The sequence below is a fragment of the Colossoma macropomum genome, unplaced genomic scaffold, assembly GCF_904425465.1.
Source record: "Colossoma macropomum unplaced genomic scaffold, Colossoma_macropomum, whole genome shotgun sequence".
Classification (NCBI taxonomy): Eukaryota; Metazoa; Chordata; class Actinopteri; order Characiformes; family Serrasalmidae; genus Colossoma; species Colossoma macropomum.
In genome coordinates this window covers 8698676-8712371 of record NW_023494790.1, presented here as the reverse complement: position 1 = coordinate 8712371, position 13696 = coordinate 8698676, and the positions used below count along the sequence as shown (strand labels likewise).

Sequence of the window (13696 nt, the reverse complement as noted above, 5' to 3'; positions counted from 1 at the left end):
ATATCACCTATGTCCAGCCATAGTGGTGAGCTACACTGTAGCAGAGGTTAACACCAATTCTATTAAGCTTGTCCATTAATCTTCAGTAACAACTGATTTCTGTTGTAAAGTATTCTTATATGTTTAGACCAAGTCTCTGCAGCAGTGAGAAAAAATTGAACTGAGAACTCGGTCCTCCTGATGAATTCCACAGCAGAGTGTGCTATTTTTGAGTTTAGAACTATTCTCTTCAGCAGTTTTGCCCTCAAGCAGCCGCGTTTCACATGTTATATTGTTGATTGAGATGTCATGTCTGCAAACTCGTCAACTCCTCTGGCTCAGTCTGCAACTGTTTTCTCCTCTATTGCGCTATCCATTGTCTTGGCCGTGTGCCAGCAGCTTTGGCAGGAGGGAGTGAACATAGTCCTGTGAGCTGTGTGCTCTCGGATTGATTGCTGTACTATCAGTACGAAAGGCACGCCACAAAGCAGTGCTGTTTACGGTCTCCCTATGGAGCGCAGTGGATGATCAAATTTATCGCAAAACTGAGAAAAACAGAGAAAGAGACGAGCCTCCAAATGTAACGTCCACCAGCAACCTAACAGCAGAGAGACAAACATGATAAGAAGGGCTATGTTTATCTTTTTCCTTTACCTATAATGAGATCTATTGACATGCATATCCTCTCCTTCCAGTCTGTTCCTCCTCTAAACCTGAGAGATCAGCAGATTGATAGCAGGATTAATCAGAGGATGCTGCTGGTGTGCTGGGCTGTTGGGCTGGTGGTGCAGAAAGCCTGGATGAGGTGGGAGGTCCTGGGCTGCTGCTGTTGTGTTAGAGTTATTGATCTTCAGGCCTCTCTCCAGCATGACTCTGTATTTAGCATATCAGCAGAGCAGGCCCAGGGGTTACTGCTCCTAATCGCATTATCACATTCGTCAGGCAGGACGGCATGGCATGCCAAGGTGAAGTGCATGTGTAGGTGTGTTGGAAGGTGGGAGTGTTTGCGTGTGTGTGTAAGTGGGTGTTTTTATACGTTTACTGGACAAATGTGTTCATACTGTACAAACAAAATTTATTTTTTAAAACTGAAAGCCATTTATTTTTTGTTCCTCAGGTTGAGGTTACATTAGGTTTAAAGTTCATTTAGAAAATTTCAGACCAATGTATAAAACATATATATATTATTGTGGTTATATATGTGGCTAGTACAATCATATACAAAAGTTTGGGTGCACTTGGTCAAATGTTTTGATTTTCTACATCAGAATAGGTTAACACATCCACTACAGAGAACACATTTCTGCACATGTTAATGCACAATTACTGTTTATTTGCTGAGTTTAACAAATTTTGCAGATGACCATTGACAGACAGACAGACAGAGGCAAAAAATACAAAGTTTTCAAATATTAAATACAGAATGAATGAAATACCAATGTAATGAACAAATAATCTAGTATGTGAATTATTCAGGCCAAAGTTACTACATGTAAGTACTACATATATATAATACATATGTGACACGTTTTTGTTATGTATAGTTACTTACATATATAGAATATATATGGAACATATTATTACATATAGGTATTAACATATATATAATATATAAGATACATATTGCTTACATATAGAATACATATAGGATGTTATTATTATGTATTTATTAATATGGAATTTTCATATTATGTGAAAAATAAAATCTTTTAAAAACGACAGAAATGAAAATACAAGATTATATACAAAATAAATATGGAACATAAGACCCTGTGTCCTGATCTTATAAAATAAGGTGTTGGACTGTGTATGTGTGTGACTACCTCTCAAAAGCTGAGACCACCCAACCAAGATTGGAAGTGAACTCTCCTCTCAAGAAGCAGTGAGGATGTGCACAGTGAAGGATAATTAGCGAAGGGGGAAAACGAAAGGAAGGACAGCAGAAGAAGGGAAAGGAAGAAAGACCAGGCAGAGAATGGAAAGGAGAAAAAGGGAAGAAATGAAGACAGATGAGAGAGAATGTTACGCACCAGCTTGAGCTGCAGTTGGCTGGACAGTGCCGGTGATGACATCACCGTCCATGACATCAGCGCCACCCAGAGCTGGGGAGACAGATTAACACAGACAGCAATTCCTTCTTATTCCTTCTTATTGCCTTCACGCCAAACGTAACAACACTTGATTTGTTAGGGGAGGAGGAACAGAATGCATCTTGTTGCTTTAACTGAAGGAGACAGACATGTAGACTGGGCGGAATAAGGGGATTTCTCCTTCCTTAGTCTGAGCAGAATGGCTGTCCGTCAATCAACTTAATTCTCTTGCTGCAAATAAATAGTCAGGGGTGGGGGGTGTGGGGGCTATAACTGCATTGCTATTCCAAGTGAATAAGCATTCTAAGACACAAGATGGCAAAAGCAGGAATTCACTGAACGTTCAAACCGGTTGCGAGGCAACGGATGCCGTCGACAGGGAAATGCAGAGTGAGGGTTGCTTCTGGCGCATTGCTGACTCCAGTGAAAGTATTTCATTTATATCGGGTTGGGCTCCAAACAGTTCTGCAGTGATTTAAAAAGAGATGAGCTTGTTCACTGGCTTGTTTGGATCTTTCTCTGAGAAGTTGTGATTGTGCTGAGCATTGTGCTGTGTTGGGTAATATAGTTTCCTCAGAGCAATTGGACAGATATAGCAGACCAGTACCTAATGCAGTCTTTCCACTGTTGTACTTGTCATTCAGGTCATTTTCCCAAACCATTTCCCCTCGATACCTTCGATAATGAACAGAATTCTTTGTTGGTTTACCATAATAATGGCATCATAGATAGAACACAGCCAAAATCGGCCACTATGTAGGGGGCTGATATGGCAAAAATATAACATCATGATACCTCAAGGCTTTTTACAATACATGATACATGTGAATGCTGATACTTCATTTTTCTGAGGTTTGCAAATCAGTTGCAACAGCTTACAGTAGTGCTACATTGTAAAAAGGCTGTGAAAGACTGAGTATAATTTTTTGTCAACATTTGCAGAACTAAATGGCTTAAGAATTAACAGTAGGGAAAATTAAACAATTGGTAAAAATAAATAAATAAACCTAAATAATGACATAATGGATTGACATGCAATCCTGTGCTTGTTTATAGGCAGTTTATGTAGTCTGTACTCTGGCTGTTGTTATTTTTCAGACTTTCCATAATTGACCCATTCTTTGCCTACAAATGTGTTCTTTCTTAGGTTGGATATGCTAGTTGGACCAGTCCCATTCAACCTTATGAGAAACATTGAACATATCCAAATTTAGAGTGTATTATTCATTTCAAATGTATGTATATTGTATGTGTGTAAAGTGTCATACTGATGGATTAGAATATTAGTTAGTTTTGGCTCAATATGACTGACTAACAGGGGGGAAGAGTACTGAAAATCCCTCACTGAAGTAAAAGTACTGATACTGTAGTGACAATTTACTTGAGTACAAGTAAAAGTATTAATAAAAGAAATTAGGAATTAGAAGAAAGTAAGAGTACATAAGTAGTTTATTGGAAAACTAGGTGAATAACTGAGTTTCTGTATTAACTCTGCTAAAGCAAAACATTTTACATGAGATCCTGAAGACTTATCACAGTGAACTAACACACGTTTATATATTTTTATGTGGACTGTGTAAGGAACAAGGTTTACGTTAAACTCCATGCTTTTCCTGGTTAGATTTAGGCTTCCTAGTTTCTCTGTTTCCAACAAAGCAGTTTAGAATCCCTGAAAGGTTGTGCAGAGTTTGTTACTGTTAATTAAGTCGATTTTTTGGTTTGATCTTTAAAAAAAACACAGATTATGGGTACATTACTAAGTTAATAGTGTATTTTTTAGTGACAGCTCTACTGCCCGTCAGCTCTTTGAACATCAACTTACATTAACTTATAGGTTTCAACATCTACAGACAGTGAACATCGGATTCACAGCCTCTAAACTGTGTAAATTCACTGATAAACTCAATTCATCCAGCCTTGATTTTCTTTAATATGATATATTGCTCTGCTGATCATACTAATTACTTCATACAGAATCAGAAATGTATTTTACTGTGTTTCATAAAGACAAACACCTAAACAGCCTCACACACAGTTAAAGACACAGAAGGTCAGAGAGAGGGAGAGAGAGAGAAAGGCAGAAAGAGAGAGAGAGAGAGCGCAGAGCCAAGCTGTGTTCTGTAATGAACTGACAAACCAAAAGTAGAATTATCTGTAAGGTGAGATGGATGAGTAAATGTATTTTTGCATATAAGTTTTTAACTAGATGATTATCCAGGCGGGGTAATTTTACAGTTTTTTTTTTTTCTACAGTTAGACCGAACGATGATCTGAATATTACAGCACAGCGCTGTTTAAACTCTGTTCCGGTAATGCCATGATCTCTCTGATGGCTCGTAATTAATGTGAGCTGTTATCTGTTTTGTCTGTGTACAGTGTGTGCGTGACAAAAGAGCTTCATACTCCACCACCCTCAGTCTGATCAGATTACTGTTTAGACCAGTAAGCCCGAAAAACAACCGAAAGTGTAAAACTAATCTCAGCGCAACAGCATTAAGGCAGTGAGTTTATGGGCAAAGCTGTGTTACTAGATTTCCCCTGTCATAATGACGAATAGCAGCAAAACTGTGACAAAACCGTATTTTATATGGGTAGATCATACGGGCTGACAGCAAAGTTAACTGAAGTAGCTAACTGACTTACACTTGCATTAAAATATACACAACAGATTTTAGGTTTAATAAATAGCCGCTTTTTATTCTAAACCAACAAGCAATCGCCTAATGGACGATTAGAACTGTTCTCTTCAGCAGTCTCCTCAGAGTCGGAGTTCAGTTGTGCAAAGTGGAGATATCAGCAGGTTTCGAGAGGCAGATTTGGCAGCTGATAATAACACCTTTTTTTAATTAATTTTACAATGACGACCATTTGGATAAAGTATTTTCCTTGTGTGTGCTGGTAATGTTCTCCCCTTTCTGTCTCTCGCTAAGCTTTTTTCTGAACTTATCAGGACTGAAGTGTTTTTTTGCAGCTAGAACCTGCTGTTTTACTGTGTTTTGATTGGCTTTGATTGGGTCTTTTAAATTGAACTGGGCTTTGTTCTAATTGACTTAGGAGCCGAAACACTCATAATCTATTTTTACTCTGTAATGTTACTAAAGATTTTTAAGTATTTCATTAAAAATTAGCTGGTAAAAGTACTCTGATTTAATTTCACTCCTAAAGGTACCATTAGGGAAAAATGTACAGAAGTACAGTAAAGAGAGTACGTTTTTAATGTAGTTTCTTATTTTCCACCCCTGCTGACTAACCAAAAAGTTGACTGGCTTTTTGAGCCAGTGGGGGAAATGTTTAGATCTCTGTGAATTTAAAGTGGCTACAATGTTAGAAGATGATGTAATCGTGGATGCTTGCTATAGCTTTAATGCAGGGTGAGATAATGTGACAGAAACCACAGCCAGTCTAACAGTGTGTCCTCTCATATTTAACAATATCACTGGAAATAATTTAACTCACTTTAAGTGTAAGTATTTTGACAACAATTCTCTCGGTAGGGTGAACGGGATTTTGGTCAGCCTGCTGTAAAAATTGCGGAGCGTAGATAGGTCAGTTGGTCTAAATCAGTTTTTTTTTTCTGATCCATGCAGTTGTTCCTTGCAATACAAATACATATTACAGGTGTTTTCTTAATTGCCTCAGTGTGCTTTCTAATAAAATCCGCTTCTGATTCTTGAGATTTGGCGTAATGTGAAACATCTTGCCTGAAACGATGATAAAGTGATGAAATATTCTGAAATTGTTCCTCCGTGGGACGTACAACCCATTGTCTCCATTTGCAGACATAGTACATGCTAATCGAGCATGGTTGAATGTGAATGAGTCGTGTTTAAAGGCCGATGAATAGCAGCGAGTTCACAAATGAAAGGCGTGACGGGATTACTCTGTGAGACGGATGATGCAGTCCGACACCTGAAAGAGAAACTCCACCGTCTCAGACGCTGAGATGTCAATTAGAGACTAGCTGCTGGACGAGCTCTTACTGGATTACGGTAGTGCATCCCTGCCTTTACTGAAACCACAGCTCAGCAGGGTTGCAGAAAGCAGCTTATTCTTACCCTGCAGTTATTATTCGTTGGAGGAATTTGTGTAGTTCTGTCAAGTTTAAAAAGGGATGCAAAGGAAACGTTCAGAATAAAATTATTCAGTTTTTCCCTTAACCACAAAGTAGTCAAACAGCCAAGACGATTGATTGGTGTCTGAAGTTTGTTTCTTTAGTTGAACACGAGCTATGAGGCTAAAGTAGCTTTTACCCCACTAAATAGTGTCATGCAAACTGCACGCTTAAATTCTCAAATTACATTGAGTTGTTAAGTTATTTCAAATAGACATAAGTGTATTCTGAGTGGAGGTGTCTATGCATGTTAATATTCATTTTTTCCAGCATGGGGTTACGAGATGGTTCGCACTGTGAATGGAATACAGTTAGATTTCATGGTATAAAATTGGTGACACAGGAATGGTTTCTATAGTTCTGTTTAATCGATGATATTCTTATATTATTTATAAGTAATAATCATAAAAAGATCTACTGCACCACTCTTGAAACTGGAAAAAATGGATGCCTTAGATGGTGAAAGTGTGCTGTTATTGCGAAGATCAGATACCTTTCTTTTCTTATTTAAACTTTAATAAGAAGTTGGTGAATAGGAAGCCATCTTCAGCCTTGTGGAGAAAACATGAGTTTCATCAGCTGCTTCTCTCCACAGGATTTAAGTAGCTGCTAAGAGCTGATTCTGATTGGCTGAACAAATAGCTTGCTCTGTAGGGATGTTAGTAGCCACCAATTTATTCACCTGTAGAGTCCACCTCTCTTCAATCGTGGACTCCACCTCTATTTGGTTGAGGAGTCCACTTCTATTTGGTTGTGAAGTCCATCTCTATTATGTTGTGTATTACACTTCTATTTGGTTGCAGACTCCACCTCTATTTGGTTGTGGAGTCCACCTCAATCCATTTGTGGATCCACCTCTATTCACTTGTAGAGTTCACCTCTATTAGGTTGTAGAGTTCACCTCTATTAGGTTGTGGAGTCCACCTCTATTAGGTTGTGGAGACCACCTCTATTTGGTTGTGGATTCCGTAGTTTGCTAGGAATGTTTAAGCCACATTAGAAATTCCCCTCACACTCATTTCAGCCAGAACATCAGAGGCACACTTCATAAACAATCACAAGATCAGATGGTAAATTAACTTGTAATGCTCAGCTCATTTAATGTTAAGGTGTAACCTTATAGTTTACATGTTTTGTTTACTTTTATATAGATATTGCACTTTTGCTTATATTCTCTTTTAGTTATTTTATGTCTTCTAAGAAAATGACTTGTGCCAGTTTTCCAATCACTGCAAGCACTGATGTCTTTTAGAAACAACACTGGAAATTACAAAGAAAAAAGAAATCTTTCTTTAAGAGGATGAAAAATAGTGAACTCCTCCTCTCCACATAAAGAGAGTGCTGCTGAGTACTGGTGCCTCTGCTAGCTGGACTAAGGCCAGCCTGTGCTGCACTGCTGATCCACACAGCTCAGAGTGCAGTGCAGCTCCAGATAAGATGGATGTGTGGAGTACAGTGGGTTGCTAGGCAGTGCTGGCGCCTGGCTGCAGTTTGGTAGGTCTTCAGTTTGTGCTGTCAAAGGGTTGTCGGGCCATTCAGAGCTTCATCAGAGAGAACACTGTTCACACAGAGCACGGAGAGAGAAATCGATTTGATCTGTCAAGAAACTCTCTCTCTCTCCTTCTGTCTCTCTCTCTCTCTCTGTCTTTCTGTTTCTCTTTCTTTCTTTCATTCTGCCTCTCTCTGTCTCTTTCTCTTTCTGTCTCTCAGTCTCTCTCACTCTGTCTCTCTCTGCCTCTGTTTCTCTGTCTCTATCTCTCTCTGTCACTGTTTCTCTCTCTCTCTCTCTTTCTCTCTCTTTCTCTTCCTGCCTTCCTCTCTCCTTCTCCCTCTCCCTCCCTCACACGCAAACATTCACTTGCGTAAATAGACTACCCCCAGGATGCTCTGATCACTGTAACTCCTACACTGGGTGTGGCACTATGAGTCACCTGAGGAGAGGATGAATCATTTTTCACATCAGAGAGAGAGAGAGAGAGGAAACATACACCCATACTACACAGAAAGTGAGATGGAGATTTATTCTCTTATTGCATGAATTTCATCCATTACTTCTGGGACAGCAAAAACAACACACTAACACTATTTTTGTAAGAAGTCCATAAAGTGTGATTTATGATCTCCAGTAATAACATCAGAAGTGACTGTCAATCTCTTGCTGGTCTAACTACACAGTATGTCCAAAAGTTTATAGACATCTGCTTATCTAATATTTCTTCCGAAATGCAGTAACAGCCTCTGCTCTTCTGTGAAGGCTTTACACTAGGTGCTGGAACTTTGCTGTGAGGATCTGATCATATTCAGCCCCAAGAGCATTAGTGACATCAGCTACTGATGTTGAATGATTAGTTCTGGATCGCCTACTCATCCCAAAGGTAGTGGATGGAGCTCCTTCTCTTTATAAGACACAGTGCCACTGCTCTACAGTCCAAAGCTAAGGGGCTTTATAGCCCTTTAGGTGATGCTTGGCTTTGGACATTGTGACCGTATGAGTACTGTGAGTACTTAAAGTACACTGATCAACTGCATGTCTGTTTTAAATTGCTAGGAGATTGAGAGTATGAATCCCAACAATGCCGACTGTCCAAGAGAGTAAAAGGAACCAGGCGTACCATGTGGAAAGTTGTACAGTGTACTTTCTGATAGCATGTTGCACTACTGTTTTACTGGTGTATTATATCTGTTCCCAACATTAACACTATTGATTATTAAACTCCAGAAGATTGAAAGTGGTTATGAAAGTTTTGTATATCATGTGTTCTGAAAATGTCTTCGGATATTATATTTTTATTCATCAAACTCCTATATATTTTACATAGTGTATACATATATATATATATATATATATATATAGTACAGTATATACAGGATATAGTATATATAGTACCGTATGTTTTATACATTTTACAGTATTCCCACCAATATTTCCCAACTATGTAGAGTATACTTATCCCACACTGTGGCCTTCATTCTGTCATTCTGTGGCTGACTGTGATTTCTTGACTGAGGACATCATTGACAGCCACACTCAGAAGTTGCCAAGTCACATGACCACTAATCTCAATGCAGAGCTTGTTTTGTCTTGTGACATAGTGCCTGGGGGATGCTGACTAAACTCCTTCAAACTGTCTTTGCAGTAAATGTTGATACGTGACAGTAATGTATTCATATCTGGATTTCATGAGGAATCCTTCTCTAAAATTATTTGAAACAGCAACTAGGAATCAGTTCTTAATTGCTTGATTGGCTGGTCAGATACACAGTTACATGCTCAGCTCTGGGCAGCTAGCTTCTGGAGACTTCAGGAGACTTGCTTTCTGCTTTTTAAAGAAATCTGCACAGATTTTTCCACCCCTCCAAAGTTCAGTCTCATTGGTTGCATTTTCTACTTATCATGATCCAAGTTAATCCCAAGTAAACCCAGTAAAATAAGTCCATAAAACCTTACTCCACTTATCAGTTGTTCACTTTCACTTTTCTAGAGCAAAAGCTCTTCTTTATCTTTTTCTTTTTTCTCAGTAAGAGCTTCTTGACAGCTACACATCCTTTCAGACCCATCGCGCTGAGTTGTCTTCTCACAGTGGAGGGTTGAACACCTGTGGATGTTTTCAGATCTGAAGCAGCTTGATTTTCTCCTCTCTCTCAAAGATGAAAGCTTTAAGTGCTGTTTATCTGATGGGGTTTTGGTGGTCAACCAGGTCCTGCACTGATGGAGTCTCACTTTCTCTACATCTTTTAATAGTGTTTTGAACTTTTGAACAGTTTTGGAAACTCTGTTTTATTTTGCTTTCATCCTTCAGTGCACATGAGAAAGAAATTTAAAGGCAGCTAAGGTGTGTTTAAGTGTTTAAGGTTGTGTGATTGATAGTGTGTTTTTGAAGGAGAACAATGCCAATGACTGCTTCGGGAACAGCTTTTGGTGGGAGGACACAGCTGTAACTGGATGGTCTAAAAAATGGAAGATTGGAAGAGTTAAAGTGGCAGTAGGTGCACAAAAGTAAAGAATGGACTAATTAATTACTGACAGATTTGATATTGGAGGTTTTGGTGTTGTTTTCTATTAAATGTATGTTTTTTTGCTTTTTTCCTGGTTGTACGTAACGGCTTTTTCGACTGGAAATGAAATAAATGAAAGGACAGTCTCTTGTCTCTGTTATAATTTAGATCGTTGTGGTGTAAAAAACAGAATTTGCTGCTGTTTCATTGTTGTTATTATTCTTAGGGTGGTCCTCCCCCCATTTCCCCCTACAATGGTTAATGGTTAACGCAACACAGTGAAAGACATAAAATCACAATTTATCACATTTATGCCAGTTTTAATGTTTTATAAATATGATTTTCTCAGGCAATATTAAAGATTTTATAAATGAGTCTCTTTTCCTTATTATGGCTTAAACAGTTGAATATATGCATAAGTTATCAGAGGTCATATTAAGGGTATACAGTATGTAACAGCCTCCAAGATGACTGCATTTTTGCACAGAATGGGCTGTAATGATCCCCTTTTTAAATCAAAGTCTTGGACGCCACCCTGCAGATGTTGCTGAAGGCCTTCTGTGAATAATCTATCTTGTGAGAGCTGTAATTTGTGAAAGGTCAGGCTAAAGATTTTCTTTGCATGTGCAAATGTGAGAAGAATGTCAAATTAAGATTATGGCTGATCGCTCTCACTCCAGGGGAACTGAATATCATTAACCACCCAAATCTAATGGACCACTGGGGACACTGTGAGTGCCAGCATGTTTGTGTGTGCTTGCGTGTCTGCAGACGTTTGAGGAAAAAGGAAGAGACAAAGCTGAATTCTTCAGTTTTGCTCGACTTGTAGCAGCAGCAGACTCTCGCTGAAGGAGATCAGTGAGTCTGGAGATGTGGATATGTGGGGATATGTCTGGCTGTCTTTCTTTGGGACTGAGATACACATGCAGACTCATGCGCAGTGGGATCAGCCCATCATAGCTAGTCTGACCGTGTGCTGCAGGGGCTAAAATGTCTGCTTCCCTCTAAGCTGGAGATTTTCACACTGCTCAGAGTAAGTGATTTTCTCTTGGCTGTGTGACTGTGAAGTTTCCTCCCTGTGAATTTTGCTTCTTTGTCGCATTTGTGTCATGTGACTGGGGATGGGGTGACTACTAGTTTTAATGATATACCACAGTATAGATCCCAATTATAATCATATTTATCATATTCAATTTTTTTAATAATTCTGATAAGCGTGTACATTTGCCGTCTTTCTTAAAAGTCATAGTGGAAGTAGACAGCTGTTTGCTTCAGTCTACCAACAAAGCACATGCCAGAATAGCACATGTTTACATTATGATATGGAACGTAAACAGTAGTGGTGCTGGTCATCATTTGATATTTATTTAAATTCTAGTTCATTTTTTGGTGTTTTAAAGAAATACGAGAAGTACAGTAACGAGTCTATGAATTTAATAATTGTGCTGAAATTTTTATGAATTGTTTTTAATTGAAAACTGTGAATTTGGATTGACAAGTAATTTTCATACCATTCCATTACGTATGACTTTGATTCAGAGCCAAACTTCAGTCTCGGGGTGGGTGATATGGCAAAAATATAGTGTCAGAAATACTTTTTTGAGGTTCAGTAAGTTTGGAAAACACAAAAAAAGAATGCTGAACCAATGTAATGTAATTAAATATGTGACAAAATGTGACAAAATGTCTTTCACATACTGAACTGTGTAAAATCCAATTAAACAGTCTATTTAATAGGGATGTATAATGATATCAGACATCATGTCAGTATCAACAGATAAGTAGTAAGAAGTAAGAAGAAATAAGAAGTAAAAAAAAAGTATCAGCATCAGACAGATGTTTAAATTTGACCAATATTTTAAATTGATATTTGGTAACATGACGCTGGGCTTCAATTTACTGCATTTGTACCCCTACAGAAATACTTTACTTGCTTTATTTGTTTATTTGACAGGCAATATACACATTAATCAACATAACTATTTCGTAATGAAAGTATGCTAGATTTAGCCAGGTGACTCATTTTCTTCCGCAGTCCCTGGGCAGGTTGCTGTTAATATTAAAATAATTAATACTTGTCACATAGACAAAAATAAAAATCACAAGGAAACATTAACAAAAAAAAAAAAAAACACATATTAAACTAAACCAGAGTAAACTAAACTGTTTTAATAAAAACACAAACACACAATACACAAAACAAGAAAATAAGTTTACAGAGATACAAACTGTATGAGATAAATAATCATTATGTAAATAGATTTAAGAGGGATTTGAAATTAATTCATTAAATAACTATTAAACAGTTTTATTTCTCTGTAATGATAATCTCAATTTTTGTATTTTATGAATGTTTATGTATCGGCATTGGCAGAAAAATATCAGATATCAGCCTAATCATAATAGTGATAAATATCATCGTATTGCTCACCCCTGCCTCCGTCGGTGCTCTTAAAATTTAATTTCCACTTTTCTTTCTTCTCCCAAGCATCGACAGGATTCCTGGGCTGACCTCATTGTGCTGCAAATAAGATGTTTTTTTTGTTTTCCTAGAAATTGAATTAAAAAAAAATTTTGATCTCATTTACAGGTTACACAGTAAAATCTAATTAACATGCAAAGCTCTGTCTTGTTGCTGTTGCCCATTAAAATGGGTGGGGCTCCTCACTGGCTTGTGTCTGTGGTTGTCATGGTGACCACATTATCTGGGCAGATTACGGCACATGTTTGGGGCTTGTGTGTGGGTGTGTGTGTGTGTGTGTGGGTGGGTGGGTGTGTGTGTGTTAGGGATGCTGTTCTATGTTCTGCTGCGTAGATGGATGTGATAAAGGTTAATGAGCGGACTGGGGGCAGTCTTGGAGCCTGGACTCCTTGTGTGTGTGTGTGTGTGTGTGTGTGTGTGTGTGCATGCATGTGTGGTGTGTGTGTGTGTGTGTGTGTGTGTGTGCATGCTTGTGTGGTGTGTGTGTGTGTGTGTGATTGTACTGTGTCCTGTTCTGCAGATGGAGGGGGTAAAGGTTCAGGAGTATGCAGTCTGGAGCAGTCTGTGCATGTATGTGTTTGTTAAAGGGGAATCTACCAATTTTTCATAATTTCTGCATAATACAATCATTCAGATGTAAACAAAGTAATTCACAGTGTTTTGACCAGCTCAAAATATATATCTATCTGACATCTGTGATATAAAGATATCTTATTTACTATCAAAAATGACCAGTGAACCGACAAGAGTTCTCTGAGTTTTTGTATGCTTGCAAGGATAAAAGAGTGGTAAATCTGAAAAGACAAGTTTTCGTTATGTACTATTTTACATTATGATACCCTGCATGTCCCACTACATCATGAATATATGTTAAAAGATGCATTTTAGGCCAAGTGGCTATTTCAAAACTGTTGGAACACATTGTCTCCGGTATCAGGCAGCAGTTTTGTAACCATTTCATGTAAGAACTTTCTGTGAAGGAGCTTCAGACATCTGGTTCCCATCACCATCATAGTGAACAATTCACATGGTAAGTTT

The 13696-nt window shown here is 38.2% G+C and overlaps 1 protein-coding gene across 1 annotated transcript in view; it reads left to right on the top strand.

Moving 5' to 3' along the window:
• Positions 1-13696, top strand: part of jakmip3 (Janus kinase and microtubule interacting protein 3) — an 82931-nt gene that overhangs the window by 36555 nt on the left and 32680 nt on the right. The gene's annotated exons all lie outside the window — the stretch shown is intronic.